A 12,392-nucleotide genomic window follows, 5' to 3' on the forward strand; every position below is an offset into this window, starting at 1 on the left:
CAAGGCGTGAGGCTCTGATCAGGATTTAAGGGGAGCAGGGCAGTTGAGAGACAGCTAATTTAGTTTAAGCAAGACTTTTGTGGATTAATTTTGCATGTAAAACCAGTGAATGGTGCTATTTCACATGCACTTTGAACTTGAAGTTGTACCCCTGTTAAAGAGGGCCTCTACTGCTTTAAAATCTAGTGGTTACAGGCTGCTTTGTTAATTAAGGAGGTAGGGTTTTGAAAGATGAGGGTGTTTATCAGACAGGGAGGGTCTAAAGATGCTGTTTAGTTGCATCATAAGCAGAAGTTTCCAGCATATATTTTTTTAGCCGCAGTGGAATTTACAAATGACCTTGCTAATTTGAATCATTGCGTTCACTTTAATAAAAAAAATTAATTAATTAATTTTAAAAAAGTTCATAGTCACTGATGTGGGTTGTTCATTTTTCTGAATTCAACTACAGTTCGAAGATTGAGACTGTCCTCTAACGAAGGTGTCTGTGCAAGCAGCTTATTACGACTCACAGCTACGTTTCATTGTTGGGCGACCTCTAGTGGCCGTGGTAATTATGACAGGAGCAAAGGAGGAAGTTAGACAAAGTACAGGACGTTCACGGAATCGTGTTATTTGTTTCCTGTTTGAAAGTAATACTCATAGTTTCTTCCATCCATGACCAGTCAACTCCAGCTTTATTATTGGAACCACAACAAAGTGGCCTGTTTATCTTAATACAAACCACCAAACATTCAGTTTTAGTTCTTTTATTTGCTGTTTCTTATTCATTAAGGCCCGAGGTTTGAACTCAATAATCTGACGATGTACAGTTTGGGGACATACATTTTACAGAGGTGATGCTAATGTAGATGTAACCCAGGATGAACAGGAACAAGAACAGGATGCTCTGGTGAGATGATTGGTGTCTTGTAGTTAGGTGGACACAAAGCCACAGTTTAGCACAAGAAATGCTATAAAACAATACAAATAAACTCATTACATTAAAAAGTTGTATAAATAGTTGTATAGTTATATGAAAAGTATAAAATAAGCAAAATAAAATAGTTCTTTTTTGGGTTGGAGAGGGGAGAGATGAGGAATGATAACTGAAGATGTTGTAGTTCATGGTCAACCTCTTAATCCCCTAGGGGCATAAACAGAGATTTATTTGATCTAATTTAATTTAATTTAACTTTATTTTAAGAAAAATTCAGAGCAAGAATTCAGAACATCACCACAGTAAAGCCTGTGCACTTAGTCATCCTCAGTTTTCTTGGGGTCATACCTCTATCAAATCACACAGTTAATATATAGAAATAGAAGATGAAAATGATCAGAATCAGAATCAGAATCAGTTTTATTACCAAGTATGTTTCCACATACAAGGAATTTGTGCTGGTGGTTGGTGCAAACAGTAACATAAATAGACTTAGGGTAAAATAAGAGTAGAATTTACAAGTTAAAAATTAAAATAAGATTGAAATAAAATTAAGATAAAAAATATACAACAAAGATGTGGGATATTTGCAATAATAATAAAGACATGGGGAATGTAGTGCAAAAAATATAGACAATGTAAAAAATATATAAATATAATCTGTATAGATATTTACACTGTGCATGTAACGGGAATGAGCAGTAGTTCTATAGGGGGGCAGGGGGGATCGGGGGGATCAGTGACAGTGGGGCTCTCTAGCCTTGTTGATAAGGCTGATAGCAGATGGGAAGACGCTGTTTTTGTGGCGAGAGGTTTTGGTCCTGAAGGACCGCAGCCTCCTGCCAGAGGGGAGTGACTCAAAGAGTTTGTGATCCCAGGCATTGTCCCCACATGATGTTTCTGTCTTTATTCATTTACCCACAGTGCTCCACAGTGTAATAGAGAGGTTCGACAGATTCATAAAAAAAACAAAACTCTTTGATTGTGAAAAGCCTCCATCTGACAAGAAGCAAGTTTTCATATGAAATAAACAGATAAGAGGGGGGGTGTTAAATATGGGCAACTACAAATGAATAGGAAATGAAAGGACCACAGATCAGAGAATGGCAGTCTGTCATATTCTTATTACAAAGAAAACAGAGTGTGTGTAGTATGTGTAGATGTTAAATATAGTTGGCAGTGAATATTTAGCCATATTTCTATCTTATCTGTGATGTGAAAATAATGTGTTTTGGTTCCGCTCATTCATACCTTCATTCATTCGGTCCAGTTGTTTGTGCATGTACACATGCTCTGGTTATGCTTTCATTTCAGACGCTGCCACGCCCACCTTGCCTCTGCCTAACCCTTTGTGCTTTGTCTGCCTGCTTGGATTTTTGTTGTTTCATTTTCTTAGTAAAGACTTGTTACTTTTTCGTCTGCCTCCTCAGTTTTTTTTCTGAAAATTTTCCCTGAGTGAAAGCAGACAGACTTGAGAGCTGTAGCTGACTGCTGCAAGAACAACAGTTGCAAATTTGACAGAGACAGAACAGGATGCAGAGATTCAAAAAGGACATGTGCGCGCACACCCACATACGCACACACACACACACACACACACACGCTTAAACCCTGACTGGAGTTCCCTCTGACAAGCCTCATTGATGTGCTTCACTCTCATGGATGGGGTCACTGCAGGTGTGTTATTAACTTAAAAAGGCTATCAGGAACAGGAGTCCACTCAGCAGGTCCTGGATGTGAATATTTCAGGGCCTTTGTGGCCTGGTGGGCTGGGCCTGGTCATATTCTCCTAAGGCCACGGGAGGTCGTATCAAACATTCATCACACACAGCTGGGAAAGAGGGAAGACATTAAAAATACAACAGGCTGCAACCAAAAGTCTCCAAGACACAGAGAAGGATGTGATCGACATATGTGTGTGTGTGTGTGTGTGTGTGTGTGTGTGTGTGTGTGTTTTGTTTTTTAGGATTGATTTTTGTTATGACACGTGTGTCTGTGTCTGGGTGTAGACAGGCAGTTCAAAAATGAACATGCGAGGATTTTAATAATTCAAAATCCTTAAACCCTTCTGGGTTTTACAAAACATCAAATCCTGTGATGCCTCAGGTCACTTTAAAAAAAACAACAACGAAGAAATGACACACACTGTATAATGCACTGGCTGAGACTGGAAACCAAAGGGATTTATTCAAATATACAGACAGTATTCTAAAATGACATGAACACTTACCAACGTTTTGTTATATTTCAGTATACTGACTCAAAATTAACAAGAATTTTTAACCCCATTACACACTCTGTCTTTCACATTGTTGAGTTTTGTCTGTTTGTCCTGTGCATACCAACATAAATCATTTTGCTAAACTTTTTTCTAAATAATGCTCCTGCTCGGTCAGAGCGCTCTGCGTCCTCTAATGCTGCTTTGAAAATTCAACTATCAAAGTGTTAATTTCCTCACTTCTTTCAGCTGCTAATTGGCATCAAACCTGATGTGACACACATTGGTAGCAGTGTTTTTAAGTCTGTGTTACCTCAGTATCAGCGAAAATGCAAAAGTAGTGCTGTGACTACTTCAATGTTAGTGCTTTTCTTTTGTCTAAATCTTGCTGTGATGTTCGCTCCTTTCATAGCATTTAAAGCCCACTCATCAAAGTGACCAAACCTGTGTTTGAAACTGAATTTAAATGAATTTTCCATTAAGAATATGACTCTTGATTGGTTTCCCTCCTACCTTTTTGTGATAAAAGGTCCACAGCTGCCATCTCCACCTGTGATGTCCCCTAAGGGTCATTTTTAGGTCTCCTTTTATTTTCCGTAATTTCATAAACACAGCACTAATTTTCATGTCAGTGCTGATTATACACAACTGTATGTTCCTCTTAGACCTGATGACACTGCAAATCTAGGCTGTGTCTTCAAAGCTGTATTTATACCTCAGCATTAAGGGGTTACATTGTATCTGTGGCGACTACACACATACACCCAGAAGCTAAGCCTTTGCTGACATGCACCTCCACAAAATGTCAGGGTTATGGAGGCTACCGACATATCCTAATGGTGACAGCAAGACCTGTGATTGGCTGCTTGTGTTCCCTCCTAAAAGTTTCTGAGAAGGATTGTAAATATAAACGTGCAATTTCACATCAAAATGAATCAGTATGTTCTTTTATTTCCCTCCTTCCATCCCTTTATAGTTCCTCTGCAATCCTAATTTGGTTGTCTATCATCCAATACAGTCAGTGGAGTCTGCTGGCAATCTTGGTGATATATTTGACTCCAACAAATTTCTAGGGTTGTAAAATCATGCCTCCGTCAGCTGAGGACAAGTGCTGATATTAAATCTTTTTTGTAGATCTCGAGATGTTTTTTTCCCCCCTCTCACTTTAACTGCTGTAATTCTCCTCACTCCAGCCTGAAACATAAGTCAGTGGCTCACCTCCAGCTCATCAAGAAAAGCAATGTCAGGGGAATCAGGCTGGATTCGTTTTAGAATCGATTTTAAGATTTTGTTACTACTTTTAAAAGGTTTGCACAGTCAAGCACCTCCTGGAATAGTTAATGCCTCATGAACAGCAATGCAGCCTGACATCCTCAGGCAGGGGTCTCCTGGTAATTTCAACCCCTCCCTTTGTTGAGCTGAGGTGACTGAGCCTTGGCAGTTCAGGCGCCTCACGTCTAAAACCTCATTTTGAAATTATTCCTCCATTTTAAATTTTATGACTTGTGTGGCCCGTGTTTATTCTGTGTTCTATCTTAGGGTTAGTCTAACAATCTCATTATTTTTCCTGTACTTGCTGTGAATGGGAGCATAAGAAATCCCTAAATCAAATGTGTTCATGTCAAGTACCTGTAAAGCAACATAATATATAATAATAACAACATGTACTAATATCACATGTAATATGAAAGGGTTTGTGTTCACAATTTGTTGGCATGGAGACAACCATCTGCCCTGACCTGGCATGAGGCCACAATTAAAACCTTATTTCCATGGCGCTGCTCAGGAGAGAGTGGGCTTGTGGGTGAAACATCTTTTCACTGTTGGCACATTATGTCCATAAAAGTACATATGTGCATGTAAGCTATTATCATAAAATTAAGTTTTATATTAACACCAAATTAAATTAGTTACACACTTGAATTGCTATAAATCACTGTCGACCTTCAGCATAGCAGGTGTAGCCCAGCAGCGCAGCCAACAGGCGCCATGTGGTTGACAAGTAAAACTGTTCACCTTGAGCAAGGTCGATACACAATTCATCTTTATATTATAGATATTACATATATATATATATATATATATATAATTTAAAATGAATTATTTGTTATTTAGTAAAGGAAATTAAGTTCATACTTGGATCAACTGTGACCAGTGATTCTCTTTTAGACTAAATATCACTTTCTTCTCCATTTATATTTATTTTTCAGCTACAGTCACAAGGCAGATTAAACCAGCTAATACAAAACTCACAGTGTGACCATCTTATAAAATACAGTGTATTGTTATAGATTAAACTACTCAGTGTGTTAATTAGTTAAAATTAGCTCCACCTTGACTAGCTACAACATGAAAATGCTGCTTGTATGTCAATGCATCTATGATAGTAATTAAATTATATAATGGTATAATGTTGACACAGGCCATTCTTCTACAGAATGTGAACTCTAACTTTTAATAAAAGTGCATTTTGCTGAAAATACTTCTTGTTCTTCTTCTTAAGATTGCAGATGCAGGACTTTTACTTGTAATGGAGTATTTCTCCAGTGTGGCACTACTGTTACTTTAGTAACAGGATCCTACCACTGACATGGACTCCTCCACTACATCCATGTTCCTCTTTTTATCAGCAGATCTTTTGTCTTTTGTGGTGCGGGAGACTGTGAATTACAGTCTGAAAACAGACACAGTATACTTGTACTGCAAAATACTGCTCTCAATAGATAATATGAAACTGAAATTAAAATGATTTTCTACAGTAGGCACTGTATTAATTATTGAGTATAGGTCTTGAAGCAAGCACAAGGACAAAATATCATGGATGGAGTGCAGTCTGTGCACCTGTGTGCACAGACTGCACTCCATCCACGAGGAGTCCCTCACTGTTCCCTGCCTGGTATCTCTGTGGTATTTCTCTGGGCCAGTTGGCACCCTGCTGAGCTGACAACACCAATGTGTCAGTGTGTGTGTCAGTGTGTGTGTGTGTGTGTGTGTGTGTGTGTGTGTGTGTGTGTCTCTGTACATACAATTGACTGAGAGAGACAGACACGGGGAAGCAGAGGGGAAGTGAGGCAAAGAGTTCAATCAATAAGCACAAAGAGTTTCACACGCTCAGTTACGGCACTCTATACAGTATATATATATATATATACATATATATACATATATATATACATATATACACACACACACACACACACACACACACACACACACATATACATACACATACATACACACATATACATATACATATCACATTTATGATACATATACGTATCATAACTGTGATATTTCAGTGATTGCCGGACATTATTCTGTCCTGCGCCCGGTCCTGGCATCGAATTATTTAAAAATGCCAGGCAGAAAATAACAATGTCTGACCTGTTTTCCTGGATGTGACACACAAAGACAAGCTCACTGTGTGCACAGCAGTAGTGTGTGTGTGTGTGTAAGTGTGTATGTGTGTGGCTGTCTGAACCAGCTGAACCCTGTTGTGTCTGAGTTGGACGACTGCTGGGCATGGAACATGGCTGCCTATTTTAGACTGGCTAACCAGTCGCCTAACTTAAGATTAGCAGCCCTGCTGCTACCATGACTGTAGGGATGTTGGTTGGTCCACTACATTGGTTAAGACAAAAATATTTCAATAACTATTGGGAGGATTTCCATGAAATTTTATACAGACATTCCAGTTCGACAGAAGATGAGTCCAAATTACTTTGGTGAGCCCATGACTTTTCCTCTAGTGCTACCAGAAGGTCAAAACCTTTTGGATCAAGTGAAATATATCAACATCTTCCCGATGGATTGGCACAAAATTTGGAACAGACATTCATGATTCCCAGCTGATGTATTCCAGTTACTTTGGTGATCCCCCGAGTTTCCCTTGAATGCCACTCTGATGTTGGCATTTGTGGTTTTGAGTGAAATGTCAAAACATTTAAGTCATTGTGGGCAAGTAACATTAGCATTGAGCTCAAAGCACCACTGTGGAAAGAGTACACTGAGAAAATGCACAGGATAAGGAAGCTGACTTAAAGCTTTAAAGAGGCAATAAAGAACAAATTGTTCTCACCATATAGACATCTCTCTGTTAGCTCTATTAAGATTCACTGCATTTGATACAAGGAGATTTTCTCCATTTTCTTTGTTAGTTCAGAATAAAGCTTGTCTTATTATTTTTAGGCTGGCACTCACAGAGGAGGAGAGACCAAGTCAATAGTCTCCCTCCATAACTGTCAAATCGGCACTTTACTAAGTGAGTTCCTGCTGTAATTGTGAAAGGAAAGGTATTACTGGCATTTTGGGGGTTTTTTTTGTTTGTTTTTGTTTTGGAGGGAGAGAGGTTTTATAACTAAGATTAAAAAAAATGTGCATTGCAGTGGTGACCCATGGTGCAAAATTACAGTAAAATTTTCCAGTGATGCAGCAAAAAACAGGGAGTAATGTTTCCTACTGTCACCTGTTTGCTTTTTTAGTTTAGACCACGAGACAGCTGATCAGCATCTTGCAGATGACAGTGCAGGAGAAGCTTTGCTATAGTTAGACTGATAGCTCCCTCTTGTGGTGATTACGGCGCAGAAACAAAGGATTCCATTCTTGTAAATACTATCACGTTCCCTTTTGCACAGAACCTTATATCTGAACATTTTTAGGCCCATTCTTGCAGAAGTTAGGGTTAGGGTTAGGGTTAGCAATGGTGGGGGAAGTATCAGTAAAACACTGTTACAAAAGTAAAAGTATCACCACCACACTGTAGACACATTGTAAATGTCACTTAAAAGTGCTATTTGTAAGTTTCTTGCAAGTGTTGGTGATTATTGCTTGACAAGAGCTTCGACTATGTTGTATTTACAAGATAAGAGGTTATAATATGCCCTCTGAGCAGTATTACGCTTCAGGGCAGACTGGAGTCACTATCATAGTGTATGAGATAGGCCGGGGCTAACTGGTTAGCATGCTAACTTCAGTAGAAGAAAAGATGTGATGAAGACAAGAGAACACTGCAGTGGCTTTCCACAAGTGGAGACAGCTCTTGATGAATAAAGGGATGAAGTTTGATGCTGAACACACAATGTTTCTTTCAGACTGGTAAGTAAACAGCTGTTAATGCTAATGCAGAGTATCTAGCAATAGAAAAATTTACAAATGGCTCCTTTAAGTAAAAGTATGTAAATATTAGGCATCAGAAAAAATGTACTTAAAAGCCCAAAAGTATAAGTAGCCTTCTCATGCAGAAAAAAAAAGGTCCCTTGTGAGTGAATTTCAGGTAATGACAAGTTTGAATGGTTTAAGTGAGAATCAGGGAAGGGAAGGGCATGTTGTAATGATCAAGTTTTGTGACAAATAATGTTGACTCAGAGAAATAAAGCGTAGAGATTGTAATCTGTACTCTGTATTAAAAGGAGGCAGCTATGTTATGTTATTTTGCAGCACTGTGTATTTTAAATCTTTTAAGTTTATTCAGTTCTAACTGTTGAACATGTCAAAATACTCCACTGAGCTGACACTTGAAACATTATCCTACTATAATCAACTTTGTCCTGAACTGACACTGAATGAATTACACATTAAACTTTGTTTGAGTGAGCAGTTAAAACCTGGTCTCCCTGCTGCTCCAGATTACAATCGCTACGCTTTTTTTCTCTGAGTCAACATTATTTGTCACAAAACTTGATCATTACAACATGCCCTTCCTTCCTGATTCTCACATATACCATTCAAACTTGTCATTATATGAAATTCACACAGAGACAAGTGCAGTCTGTGAGGTCTTGTTTTTGTCTGGCTTTTATCATCTGCCAACGGTGTGTCAGCTCTTTTTACTCAGGAGTAATTTCAGGGAGGCTGTCTGAATGTCTGCAGTGGGCCTTTATTTGTAATTTATACAACCAGAGAGTGGAGCTATGGTACCACAAGAAGAAGAAATGACACCTGCAGGAGGAAAAGAAACTACTAGATCCTGTATGGCTGTCCATCCAAATACCCACACTTGTAGTATTTGCAAGTAGTGAAGTGACTACTTGTGTGCCAAATTCCTGGTAAGTGCCACAGTGCCCACTGAGACCGCAACTGTGTGGAAGTTCGTCATTTGTTACGATGAGATCACACACATTCAGGAGCTGAGCGGCTGTGGTTAATGGCAAGTAAATCAAGTTATCTAGAAGCCTATACTGCTGGTAAGAGACATAACATGAAATGTTTAAGGAGGGAATACCCTTGATAATCTTTGTTTAAAAAAGAGGATTACATTTTACTCAACGTTGACAGTGTCAGATATGGAATAACAGTGTTATCATTCCCAGAGATAATCTGTGCAGGTTCCACCAAAACATGTTTGGACATGAATAGCATATTCACACCAAATCCGACATGTCATAAACCTAAATTTCTCCATGTTTGCTGATTGTTTTGGGTCCTGAAAGCAGTCACGTAGGCATGCTACTGTCAAAAACTGGACAGGTGTGAGCAGTAAACCATGGTGAAATGTGGGATACACTAATCTCCGATTCGTCTGAATACCGTTTGGAGGCGGTATTACAAAAAGTGCACATGGAGTGCAGGTTAAGTGAACTGTGTGTTGTTGTTTTTTTCTAATGTGAGACACACTTGTGTTTTCAGTTGTACATTGAGGGCTGATCAGGTTTTGGCTTAGGAGCAAGGGTAAGTCATAATTATCTGAGTGTACGTGAACATACACATGTGCACTCTTGCTTTGTATGCTAAGTGTTTCCATTTCAATGAGAGCATTAAGACAACATTGGTTTTCGTTAAGTCCACTGTCACCATTTAGTGGAAATACTTGGCACCTGCAGCACACATCACACATGGCAGCACCCTTCCCGACATCTCACAGTGTGCTGGAGCACCTAATAGAGCCAAGTCTGCTTAGTGATGTAAGTAAACCAAAGGAAAACACTGTGACTACATGTTACAGACTTTTCTCAGTCCGGTGCTCGACATCTAGTTTGCCATCAGTCAGTGTAAGTGGTGATAATTCTGGAAGCCTATTTGAAGTCTTGACTAATGGAAATGCACCTTTAAATATTTCCTTATAAGCCAAACAAGGTAGCATTAAAGGTAGCTAATTAATAACAACTCAGTGTTTTCCAGTAAAGGAAAATGTAGGAATATAGACCTCTGTTGCACCATTTCCAGAGAAAAGCAAAGGCTTCTCATTTATCAGCCCAGTCATTTCCTGTGGTCAGTTCTGTACATTCTCAGCCTCAGTTTTTTAAATGTAGAAACGTGTTGTCCTCTTTTGATCAGTGCTGAACAAACTTTTATGTCCATACTGTGCTGTTCTCTGCTCTGTGGGTCTGTGGGTGAGTTTAAAGGCTTGATTAGTTCTTATCAGACTCCTTAGCTGCACGTTATCTACCAACAGATTGACTTATGTTCATCCAAAACTCTTAGGCAAACTACACACACACACACACACACACAGGCATGCTTACAAGCAATCATTCCTTTGGCTGCCTTTATTCTGGCCTGCCTGTCGGTTCAGATAGGCATCTGTGAGGCTGGTAGGTTGTTTTATTCAAACGCTGCTGCTGTTACAATGGTAACAGCTAATGGTCACTGAAATGCAACAACATAGTTTTATGTACTGCTCAGCTCACTAATTTCATTCTAACTGTCGTTGGAGTAGTTGTATGTGGTGCTGTTGAACTGTGTTATGCTGAGAGGTTTTTGTAACATTTTGTTCAACCATCAACGACAGAAGACTAGATATTGGAAACATCTTTACCACAGAGTGTAATTTAACTTTAGGCCTCAAATTAAGATTATATTATTAATACAATACTGAGCAGGGTACTAGCTGTATGATCACTACTTATATCACTGGTAGGGCAATGTATACAAAATAAACATGGCTGTAAAAGTTTTACATATTTTGTGGATGGAACTGGTAATTTCCAAATCAACACGATGGAAATTAAAGCTGCTGTAATGAGTATTTTTATATCAACAATAGATCATATGACTACGTGTATGGATAAAGGTGTTTCAAACCCACAGAGAATTAACACCTAACTTTGTAGCTCTGCAGAGCTCATTGTAGTGTTTTGTTTTTTTTTTGGTCATTGTTTTGGCTTTGCAGTAGCAATGTTAATGTTTTGGTTCACTGTCACTGCTCCCGTCAAGGTCGTTTCCAGATTCAGCACGCAGCTGTTTTCAATGGAAAAGCCTGATATTTCCCTCATAATTAAGTAGAGACCAGAGCTAAAAGGAGAATGAATACTATACTTTGCATATTGCTGTTAGGCCACTTCTTGCTCTGATTTTCGCCATAACAACTTCATAGAAGGTGATAATACTTCAATTTAGCTTGGACAAAGCTTTTTTTTTTTAAAGGAAAGCTGCTCAGTACTTTGAATCAGTGTATTCGTATGAACATTTTTAATTAAAGGTTTCTCAATGTTCAGAGCAGCTGATAATTGAGTTTAAAAACATGACGAGTGATTTCACAAAACCTGACTTATCACATTAACAGGTAAATCTGAAGCAGACTCAAGTTAGACTCTCTGTTTGCAGTCGTTGATAGTTTTGCTACAATACAGGCTCATTATATTTCTTACTGTTTTGATTTTGCTTCCAAAGACACAGTTGGAAATAAGATAAGTTGTTTGTTCAGTGACTAACAGCAGCTCAAGTCAAACATCTGGGTCAGATGCAGTCACATTGAAGCAACACTGTGATGCTGAAGATAGCTGTATAGTTTCTCTGGAAACGGCCTTTACTGGAAATGTTGCCCGTGAAATATTCACTGACCTGGACAAGCACAAGACACATGACTGAAGACCCACATATACGTCACTTTAACAGGGCAGATAAACAAGTACTTACAGTAACATCATCATGGTAAAACATATACACATAATAAACTAAGTGCTACTTAGCAGCCTTAGTCCCACCTACAATCTGCAAACTGACTAATACAATATGGAGCCTTCTCCACATCCCCTGTCATGTTGAACCAAAGTTTACATCATGCATGTTCATCACAATACTTTTTGTGGTACAGACTGCACACTTCACTCTCTTTCTGCGTTTTCACTTCCTTATTCCCAGTGGAACAATTAAGGGAAGTGGTACTCTTAAAGCTCTTTTTCCCCGACACCAAGCAAAACTTGCTAACAACACAACATTAAGTCAATTCAAGGAGCGGATGTTTGAACTTGTGACTCTGCTCAAAATTCAACAAGATTTCATATGATTGTCAGCAGTGCTCACTCCGCAGGTCCACCT

This window comes from Trachinotus anak, unplaced genomic scaffold (assembly GCF_046630095.1).
Source record: "Trachinotus anak isolate AG129_WGS33_773 ecotype Australia unplaced genomic scaffold, CSIRO_AGI_Tana_v1 ptg000028l, whole genome shotgun sequence".
NCBI classification, from domain to species: domain Eukaryota; kingdom Metazoa; phylum Chordata; class Actinopteri; order Carangiformes; family Carangidae; genus Trachinotus; species Trachinotus anak.